Here is a 9257-nt window from a genome sequence, read left to right on the forward strand (position 1 = left end):
AGGGGGCACACATTGGCTTCCTCCATTTCCCTGCATTAAATGTTTGCTCTCTGGTGTGATCAGGGAGGAGTTAGGGATGGGTCACTTCATATTTCTCATCTGTGGTCACTTTGTATTTGACCTAATAAGTAAGGAGGGTGTATATTTCACTTCCCTCCATTTCTCATTTTACCTAAACATTTAAGTTCAGTTGCAGATCACGTTGCATTAAAAAACCCAAACAACCTCTGCGCACATTAATTTTTTCAAGCAGTTTCCACAAACAGAACACATTTTTTAACTTTTTTGTCGTAGGTCATCAAAAAACATTGATGGAACCTCTTTTTGCCTTTATCTTACATCCACCCTGGACATTTAAAGTACATTTATAACACTTTAACAGTCAGGGTTTCTCCCACCAAACTTCCCTGGGAACTATAGTTTACCCCTTCACAGAGCTACAATTCCCAGCACCCTTAACAAACTACAGTCCTCTGGATTCTAAAGCCAAACACTTCACATATCCAGTGTGGATGTGACTTTAGTTTACAGACCATAAAAAAGTCCTGCTTTAGCAAAAGACAAACTGGAGAAAAGTTCAGGTCCTGTTGCTCTTAGCCCTTGCACCATGATACACAGAGCTGTGATTGCTCCATCTCTAAGTTAGTGATGAAGCCAGCTATGTTAGAGAGGCAGCCTTACACCAGCTTCTTCCCCTAGGAAATGTGTGCAGCATTTATCCTCTGGCACATATCATGAAATATAGAACCTATTTATGTCAGGGTAAGTGCAATGTGCCCAACATGCTAAGCCAAAAAGAAAGAAACAAAAAGAAACAAAAACAAATAAGTTACATTTGCTCTGTTTTGCTTGATTTAGAGGCATTTAAGGATGCTCAAAGGCATGCGGGTGGAGCTGTGGGTAAAAGCCTCAGCGCCTAGGGCTTGCCGATCGAAAGGTTGGCGGTTCGAATCCCCACGGCGGGGTGCGCTCCCGTTGCTCGGTCCCAGCGCCTGCCAACCTAGCAGTTCGAAAGCACCCCCGGGTGCAAGTAGATAAATAGGGACCGCTTACTGGCGGGAAGGTAAACAGCGTTTCCGTGTGCTGCGCTAGCTCGCCAGATGCAGCTTTGTCACGCTGGCCACATGACCTGGAAGTGTCTCCGGACAGCGCTGGCTCCAAGCCTCTTAAGTGAGATGGGCGCACAACCCCAGAGTCGGACACGACTGGCCCGTACGGGCAGGGGTACCTTTACCTTTACCTTTTAAGGATGCTCAAAGGGACGCAGGTGGCGCCGTGGGTTAAACCACAGAGCCTAGGACTTGCTGATCAGAAGGTCAGCAGTTCGAATCCCTGCGACAGGGTGAGCTCCCGTTGCTCGGTCCTTGCTCCTGCCAACCTAGCAGTTCGAAAGCACGTCAAAGTGCAAGTAGATAAAAAGGTACTGCTCCAGCGGGAAGGTAAACGGCGTTTCCGTGCGCTGCTCTGGTTCACCAGAAGCGGCTTAGTCATGCTGGCCACATGACCTGGAAGCTGTATGCCGGCTTCCTCGGCCAATAAAGCGAGATGAGCGCCGCAACCCCAGAGTCGGTCACGACTGGACCTAATGGTCAGGGGTCCCTTTACCTTTTCCTTTAAGGATGCTCAATGATTGGGGTTTTTTCCCCCTGCTTGCAAAATGCAAGCTCTGCAAGTTTGTTTTGAAAGCTCCCAGAAAGAGTTGTACAAGCTAGGCAGTTGCTGGCAGCCGACAGTTGAGTTGATGGGCAGTCCGGGAAAAGGAATTTAACTGGCTCTGCCTTGAGAGCTTGATGGCCTTTCAGAAATGTTTGTAACTACCTGAAATTGCAAGAGTGATTTTGACTCTGCTCTCTATTGATTGTGTAAGTGTGTGTATTCATTTTGCAGGCCTCTCGTGTCTCGCCCCCGACCCACCCACCCACACCCCATTTCCAGAGCAAGCTGAGCCTTTCCATGTCAGGGAAGATGCAGTGATGAAAACACCTGGAACAAACCAGTGGGGAGCGGCAACAAAATATTGCAGCAGATCCCCTTCTCTCCTGTTTGGGGCTCAGGCACACTGAACAGGGGCCTTCCGGTGCTGTTGGGAGGCTCTCCTGAAACTTTCACACACCTTTGCTATATCCCAGGGACTGGGAACTGGATTCCACCAGTGGGCCGGATCCCTCAGCCTCCCACCTTCAGTGGGCTGGACCACCAACCTCTCAAAAGTTGGAAGGAGATTGCTGCAGCAGCTGGTGGGTGGGCTGCAGTCACCCCATAAGCATCACAGCCAAGTGAGGAATTGAACTCTGGTCTCCCAGGTTCTAGTCCAACTAATAATAATAATAATAATAATAATAATAATAATAATAATACATTTATTATTTATACCCCGCCCATCTAGCTGGGTTTCCCCAGCCACTCTGGGTGGCTACCAACAGAATACAGTGGTACCTCGGGTTACTTACGCTTCAGGTTACAGACTACGCTAACCCAGAAATAGTGCTTCAGGTTAAGAACTTTGCTTCAGGATGGTAACAGAAATCATGCTCCGGCGGTGCAGCGGCAGCAGGAGGCCCCATTAGCTAAAGTGGTGCTTCAGGTTAAGAACAGTTTCAGATTAAGTACAGACCTCCGGAATGAATTAAGTACTTAACCCGAGGTACCACTGTATTAAAATACAATAACCTATTAAACATGAAAAGCTTCCCTAAACAAGGCTGCCTTCAGATGTCTTCTAAAAGTCAGATAGTTGTTTATTTCCTTGACATCTGATGGGAGGGCGTTCCACAGGGTGGCGCCACTACCAAGAAGGCCCTCTGCCTGGTTCCCTGTAACCTCACTTCTCGCAGGGAGGGAACCGCCAGAAGGCCCTCGGCACTGGACCTCAATGTTTGGGCAGAACGATGCGGGTGGAGACTCTCCTTCAGGTATACTGGGTCGAGGCTGTTTCTCACTAGTCACTATGCCACACTAGCTCTTTAACTATGCACAGTCTGAAGAAGTCCTTTCAGCATGGATCAAAGAACCTTCCAACACTCGGCCTCATTGGCGGCCCATGAGTTATAGTGTTATGGCTATAGCCGTATTTTTTGCACCATAACACTCACTTTTTTCCTCCTAGAAAGTAAGGGGAAATGTCTGTGCGTGTTATGGAGGGAATGCCTACGGGTGGCATGCCTACGGATTTTCCTCCTCTAAAAACTACGTGCGTGTTATGGTCGGGTACGTGTTATAGAGCGAAAAATACGGTAACTATCACTATAACGCGGGTGGCGCTGCGGTCTAAACCACGGGCCTAGTAGTCCTCATAAGAGAGCTATTCCTGGAGGAAGAACCGTGAGGGGAGAGACTTCTTCCACCTGCTTTGCTCCACCCTCTAGTCATTTCTTCTCAATTTGTATTGTATTATTTTATGCACTGTGGCTTGCCGTTGTTTTAGTGATTGTAGTTTACAAATTATTTATTGCAATTGTTAAGAGTGAATTTCTGTTTAATTTTTATATGCTGATATTATTCTATATTATTGTTGAATTACTTTTTTGATGTAGGTTGCCTATTTTAAAGTTATGTTTCATTATCTCATTTTTGTATTGCATTAGATTGTTGTAAGGTGTACATTCTTTGTTTCTTCCGCTTGTAAACCACCTTGAGTACTGTAAGATAGAAAGATGGTATACAAATTAAAAGTGATGGTGATGTTGAGCTTGCCAATCAGAAGGTTGGTGGTTCGAATCCCCACGATGGGGTGAGCTCCTGTTGCTCTGTCCCAGCTTCTGACAACCTAGCAATTTGAAAGCATACCAGTGGTATGAGAGCCAGTGTGGTGTAGTGGTTAAGAGCGGTGGACTCGTAATCTGGTGAACTGGGTTCACTTCCCCACTCCTCCACAGGCAGCTGCTGGGTGACCTTGGCTAGTCACACTTCTCTGAAGTTTCTCAGCCCCACTTACCTCACAAAGTGTTTGTTGTGGGGGAGGAAGGGAAAGGAGATGGTTAGCTGCTTTGAGACTCCTTTAGGGGATTGAAAGGCGGGATATCAAGTCCAAACCCTTCGTCTTCTAAATAGGTACCGCTGTGGCGGGAAGGAAAACAGCGTTTCTGTGTGCTCTGGCTTCCGTCACAGTGTCCCGTTGCGCCAGAAGCGGTTTAGTCATGCTGGTCACATGACCCAGAAAGCTGTCTGTGGACAGACGCCAGCTCCCTTGGCCTGAAAGCGAATTGAATTGCCGCAACCCCATAGTCATCTTTGACTGGCCTTAACCATCCAGGGGTCCTTTATCTTTTTACCTAGTGTTATGAGAGATGAGAAAAACTTTCCCCTATCCACTTTTCTCCATCCTATATAGGATTTTATAAATTTCTATCATGTTGCTTTGCCTTTCCTCTAAACCAGTGTTTCCCAAACTTGAGTCTCCAGCTATTTTCTTGCTAGCTAGGGATGATGGGAGTTGTATTCCCAAAACAGCTGGAGACCCAAGTTTGGGAGACCCTGATCTAAACTAAAAAAACCCCAAAATGCTGCACTCTGCTGATCGTTTGGATTACCCTTTTCCAAATCTACAGTATCTTTTTGAGGGGAGGTGACCAGAGGTCTGGACAGGCAGATTTGAACCTGGAGACTGAAGTTGTCTGCCCTTCCTCTGGTAAGCCATCTCATGATACAAGAAGATGCGAGCTTTCACTTTGCACAGGATATCTCCTTCAGACAGAGTGTCTTCCCAGCTTTCACCTGGCTTCATCAGCGTTCTCCTTCAAGGACATCCTTACTGATTTCCAGCCAAGCTACTTGCCCCCGAGGGGAAGAGAGTCAGGACTTCTCTGTCGAACAGGAGGACAGCGCTTCCCACACATTTCAGGAAGTGTGAGTAACATTCATTAGCACCCAGGGTTGGAAGTAGCTTAGCGGGACAAGGCAGAGGCACTGGCAAGATTAAAAATCACTCTCAGCCCTGCCACCATCCTTACACTGCCCGTTATCCACAGTGGCTTTAATTAACAGCTACCCTCAGATCCTTCCAGCATCTCAAATGCCTTGGAGGTCCTGGAGAGATGGAGCCCAACAATAGCAAAGCCCTTTCTGGTTCTTTCGTGCCACACAAGAAATGGTGTCTGGAAAACCTAATGCAACCTTTGGCTACTTGGTGCCCACCAGATATTTTGGACTACAACTCCAGCAGAACCCCAACCAGTGTGGTTTACTTCTTGAGCAGGGCTGGGCTGGGCAATTGCAGAGCAAGCTAAGAATCAGCAGCAGGAGGCAGAGCTAATACAGATGAAGCTGACGACTGAAGGGTCAAGGAAACAAACTTGGGAAATACGAAAGTCTGTGCCCAGGACAGGGAAACTGTGGCCCTCTGGATGTTGATGAACTCCAAGCCCCATCATCCACCCGTTGCTACAGATCTCCCATTCTGGGTCTACTCCACTCCATTTCATGTCTTCTATCCAGAAGCAAAATAACACCGCAGAGGCATCCAAGACAGATATCCAAACACTCAAGTGTCCTTATTTTCCAAGCACAGTTCCAGATTTACATAAGCCGTCCCAGTTTCTGATTTGGTCCTGGAATGTCCCACTTTTCCTTAAGGCATCCCTATTTTCATCAGAGAAATGGTGTGGAGTTATACAACCCCCAAGCCAAGGAGATAACTATACAACTTTAGAAGACATCTGAAGGCAGCCCTGTATAATAGGGAAGATTTTTTAAATGTTTAATGTTTTACTATGTTTTTATATATGTTGGAAGCTGCCTAGAGTGGCTGGGGCAACCTAATCAGATGGATGGGGTATAAATGTTGTTGTTGAATAGGTAAAGGTAAAGGGACCCCTGACCGTTAGGTCCAGTCATGGACAACTCTGGGGTTGCAGCGCTCATCTCACTTTACTGGCTGAGGGAGCTGGCGTACAACTTCCGGGTCATGTGGCCAGCATGACTAATCTGCTTCTGGCGAACAAGAGCAGGTCATGGAAACGCCGTTTACCTTCCTGCCGGAGCGGTACCTACTTATCTATTTGCACTTCGTGCTTTCGAACTGCTAGGTTGGCAGGAACAGGGACCGAGCAACAGGAGCTCACCCCATCACAGGGATTTGAACCGCCGACCTTCTGATCGGCAAGCCCTAGGCTCTGTGGTTTAACCCACAGCGCCACCCGCGTTGTTGTTGAATTGGACATCCCTATATTGGAGGGTATTATCAGGGCATTCATGCCGTCTAATTCACTCCCAAGCAGTGCCAAACAATGGTAAAAGCCCCCCTGCGACGTTTTGTGGTGAAAACCCCTGATTTCATGGCACCCCATAAAATGAGCCCTCGGCGCCCTAACCCTCAGGGTCACATTTCCCCCGAAAACACGTCATGGTCCAATTCACTCACAAGTGGCGCCAAATGGTATCTTGGTATCTGCACTTGCATCTGCCTTCATCGCTCCCCACCCCAGGGAGACATTAGGAACAGCTGTGAGCAGCCAACAGGTTAAAGGAGACCGCATCCATCCCACGGTGTCTGAGTGCTGATTGCACAGGTGTGTCCCCGCTGAAGCAATTAATTGAGTGAAACGTGAAGCTAATTTTAGCGTGTTTATACAAAACAACGGCTCTCAGATGAGGAGAGAGAGGTAATACGCAGGCAGCGTTCTAGCTGGGCAGTGATGGAGCTGAGGCCATTAACAGAGGAAAAGGAGGAAGAGAAAGGTTGAGCTGTGGTGGCTTGTGCCCATTGGGACTGGTAGGGCGGGAGGCTGGGAGTCCAACAATAGGTGGCGCCACCATCAATGACAGTCTGAGCCAACTAATGATAAGACAATAATCTATTAATGATGATGATGATGATTTATTATTTATACCCCGCCCATCTGGCTGGGTTTCTCCAGCCACTCTGGGCGGCTTCCAACAGAATATTTAAATACAATAACCTATTAAACGTTAAAAGCTTTCCTAAACAGGGCTGCCTTCAGATGTCTCCTAAAAATCTGGTAATTGTTTTTCTCTTTGACATCTGGTGGGAGGGCGTTCCACAGGGCGGGTGCCACTACCGAGAAGGCCCTCTGCCTGATTCCCTGTAACTTGGCTTCTTGCAGTGAGGGAACAGCCAGAAGGCCCTCGGAGTTGGACCTCAGTGTCCGGGTAGAACGATGGGAGTGGAGACGCTCCTTCAGGTATGCTGGACAGAGGCCGTTTAGGTGCTTTCACCTTTTTATAGGATTCAGTGTCGATTGCTTTCAGGTACTTCCAGCAATTAACAAATGCAATATTTAATAGAGGATTGGGCAAATTCATGAAGGCTTCTCATGGTGACTGGTCATGATGGTGGGAGGCAGCAAGGCTTCTGAAGCCAAGTTACAGGGAACCAGGCAGAGGGCCTTCTCGGTGGTGGCACCCGCCCTGTGGAACGCCCTCCCACCAGACGTCAAAGAGAAAAATAACTACCAAACTTTTAGAAGACATCTGAATGCAGCCCTGTTTAGGGAAGCTTTTAATGTTTAATAGGTAATTGTATTTTAGTGCTTTGTTGGAAGCCGCCCAGAGTGGCTGGGGAAACCAAGCCAAATGGGTGGGGTATAAATAAATTATTATTATTATTATTATTATTATTATTATTATTATTTATACCAGTTGCTGGAAATTGCAGGAGGGGAGAGGGCTTTTGTGCTGCTTACAGGCTTCCCGTAGGTATCTGGTTGGCTAGTATGAGAACAGGATGCTAGATGGGCCATTGGCCTGTTCCAGCAGACAGGCTCTTTCCATTTTCTTATGTTGATTCTTGCCTGGATGTTCATCTAGGAGCTAGAGCATCTCCAGCCACCCCCCCCCCCATCGCATTCTCCATCTCATGGTGGGAATGCAACCTGGGAGCCAGCATGTTTTAAGAGGCAATTAATACCACTTCTGCAAAGCTGTCAACCTCAAGCGGCCGGGAAACAAGGGAGGCGCTGGGATTTGCAGCGCAACCTGCTGCTTCCGTCTGTTCCTTCAAAGAACCATCTTGTAAAGTGCGCACCGGGAAGAGTAATCAGAGAGGAGCCAAGCGTGGGGCAAATGCGCACAGGTGTGGCTTACCAGGGAGAAGATGGGTCAGAACGGATGCCTGTCTCTCGTTGCCCAGTGCTGCTTGGCTGAGGGTGCCATTCTTTGCATGCTTACTTGGGAGTAAGGATAGGAGGACCGGAAGCTGTCAATGGTGCTTTACACCCTCCACATTTGTAAGAAATGTTTTTGCTTTTTTTTTTAATATGGCAGCACCCACACTGTGGAACTCCCTGCCACTTGACACCAAGCAGGTGTGGCCACCCCTGTACTCTTTACACCATCTGCTTAAAATGTTTTTGTTTAAGTAAGCCTATCCAGACATGTAGAACACTGATGTGTTTTAACACACTTTCTGGCATATAATTGATTGATAATTGTCCCATCTTTAAACCCTAGAGAGTTGGTGCCGACGAGTGTGGACAACAGTGAGCTAGATTGACCAATGGTCTGGCTCTGATTCTTAAATTTCTATGCTTCCTAATTGGCTCAGTCTCTTTGTGGAATAAACAACTATTATAACGATTTCTTAGAGCAATTTGTTGTTGTTGTTACTATTACTATTATTGTGATCATTATTATTCTTTATTAAATTCGTATACCACCTTTCATCCATAGATCTCAGTCCATAATATAAAATTACAATATAAAAAACACAAAATGCATTATAAAAAAATAACAACAAATAACACATGAAAGAGGGCATTGGATATTAGATCCCACTTTTCTCCAAGAAGCTCAAGATGACAGTTCTCCTCTTCATTTTATCTCAACAACAACCCTGTGAGGTAGGTTAGACTGTGAAACAGTGATTGGCCTAATATCACCCAGTGAGCTTCACATGGCTGTGGCAGGGTTTGAACCCGGGTTTCCCAGATCAACACTCCAGCCACTCCTCTGTAACGGGTGTGAAATGGCCACATAACATGGCAGCCAGAAGTTCAATAGATGCAGCTCGTTGCATGCAGCAATTGAGACGTCTTTCCTGTAGGTGGACAAAGTTTGCCTTGTCCATTTCGTTCTCCAAGGCAGGAACTGAGGCTCTGTCTTGTAGGAAAGGAAGCAACGCAATTAGCCAGCAACTGCCCCCTAATCTAAGGTCAGCCGCTCTTTAATGAAGCCAGCTGCTCCTGCCTCTTTCCCTCATTAGTTTTAAGCGTCCAAGAGGTCAGGAGCATGATATGTCCAGTGGTTTAAAGCTTTCAATCTTCCAGAAAAGTTGACCACAAAGTGTCGTGTAGACTGGGCTT

Source organism: Podarcis vaucheri (assembly GCF_965113315.1).
Source record: "Podarcis vaucheri genome assembly, chromosome: 16".
In the NCBI taxonomy this organism is placed as follows: domain Eukaryota; kingdom Metazoa; phylum Chordata; class Lepidosauria; order Squamata; family Lacertidae; genus Podarcis; species Podarcis vaucheri.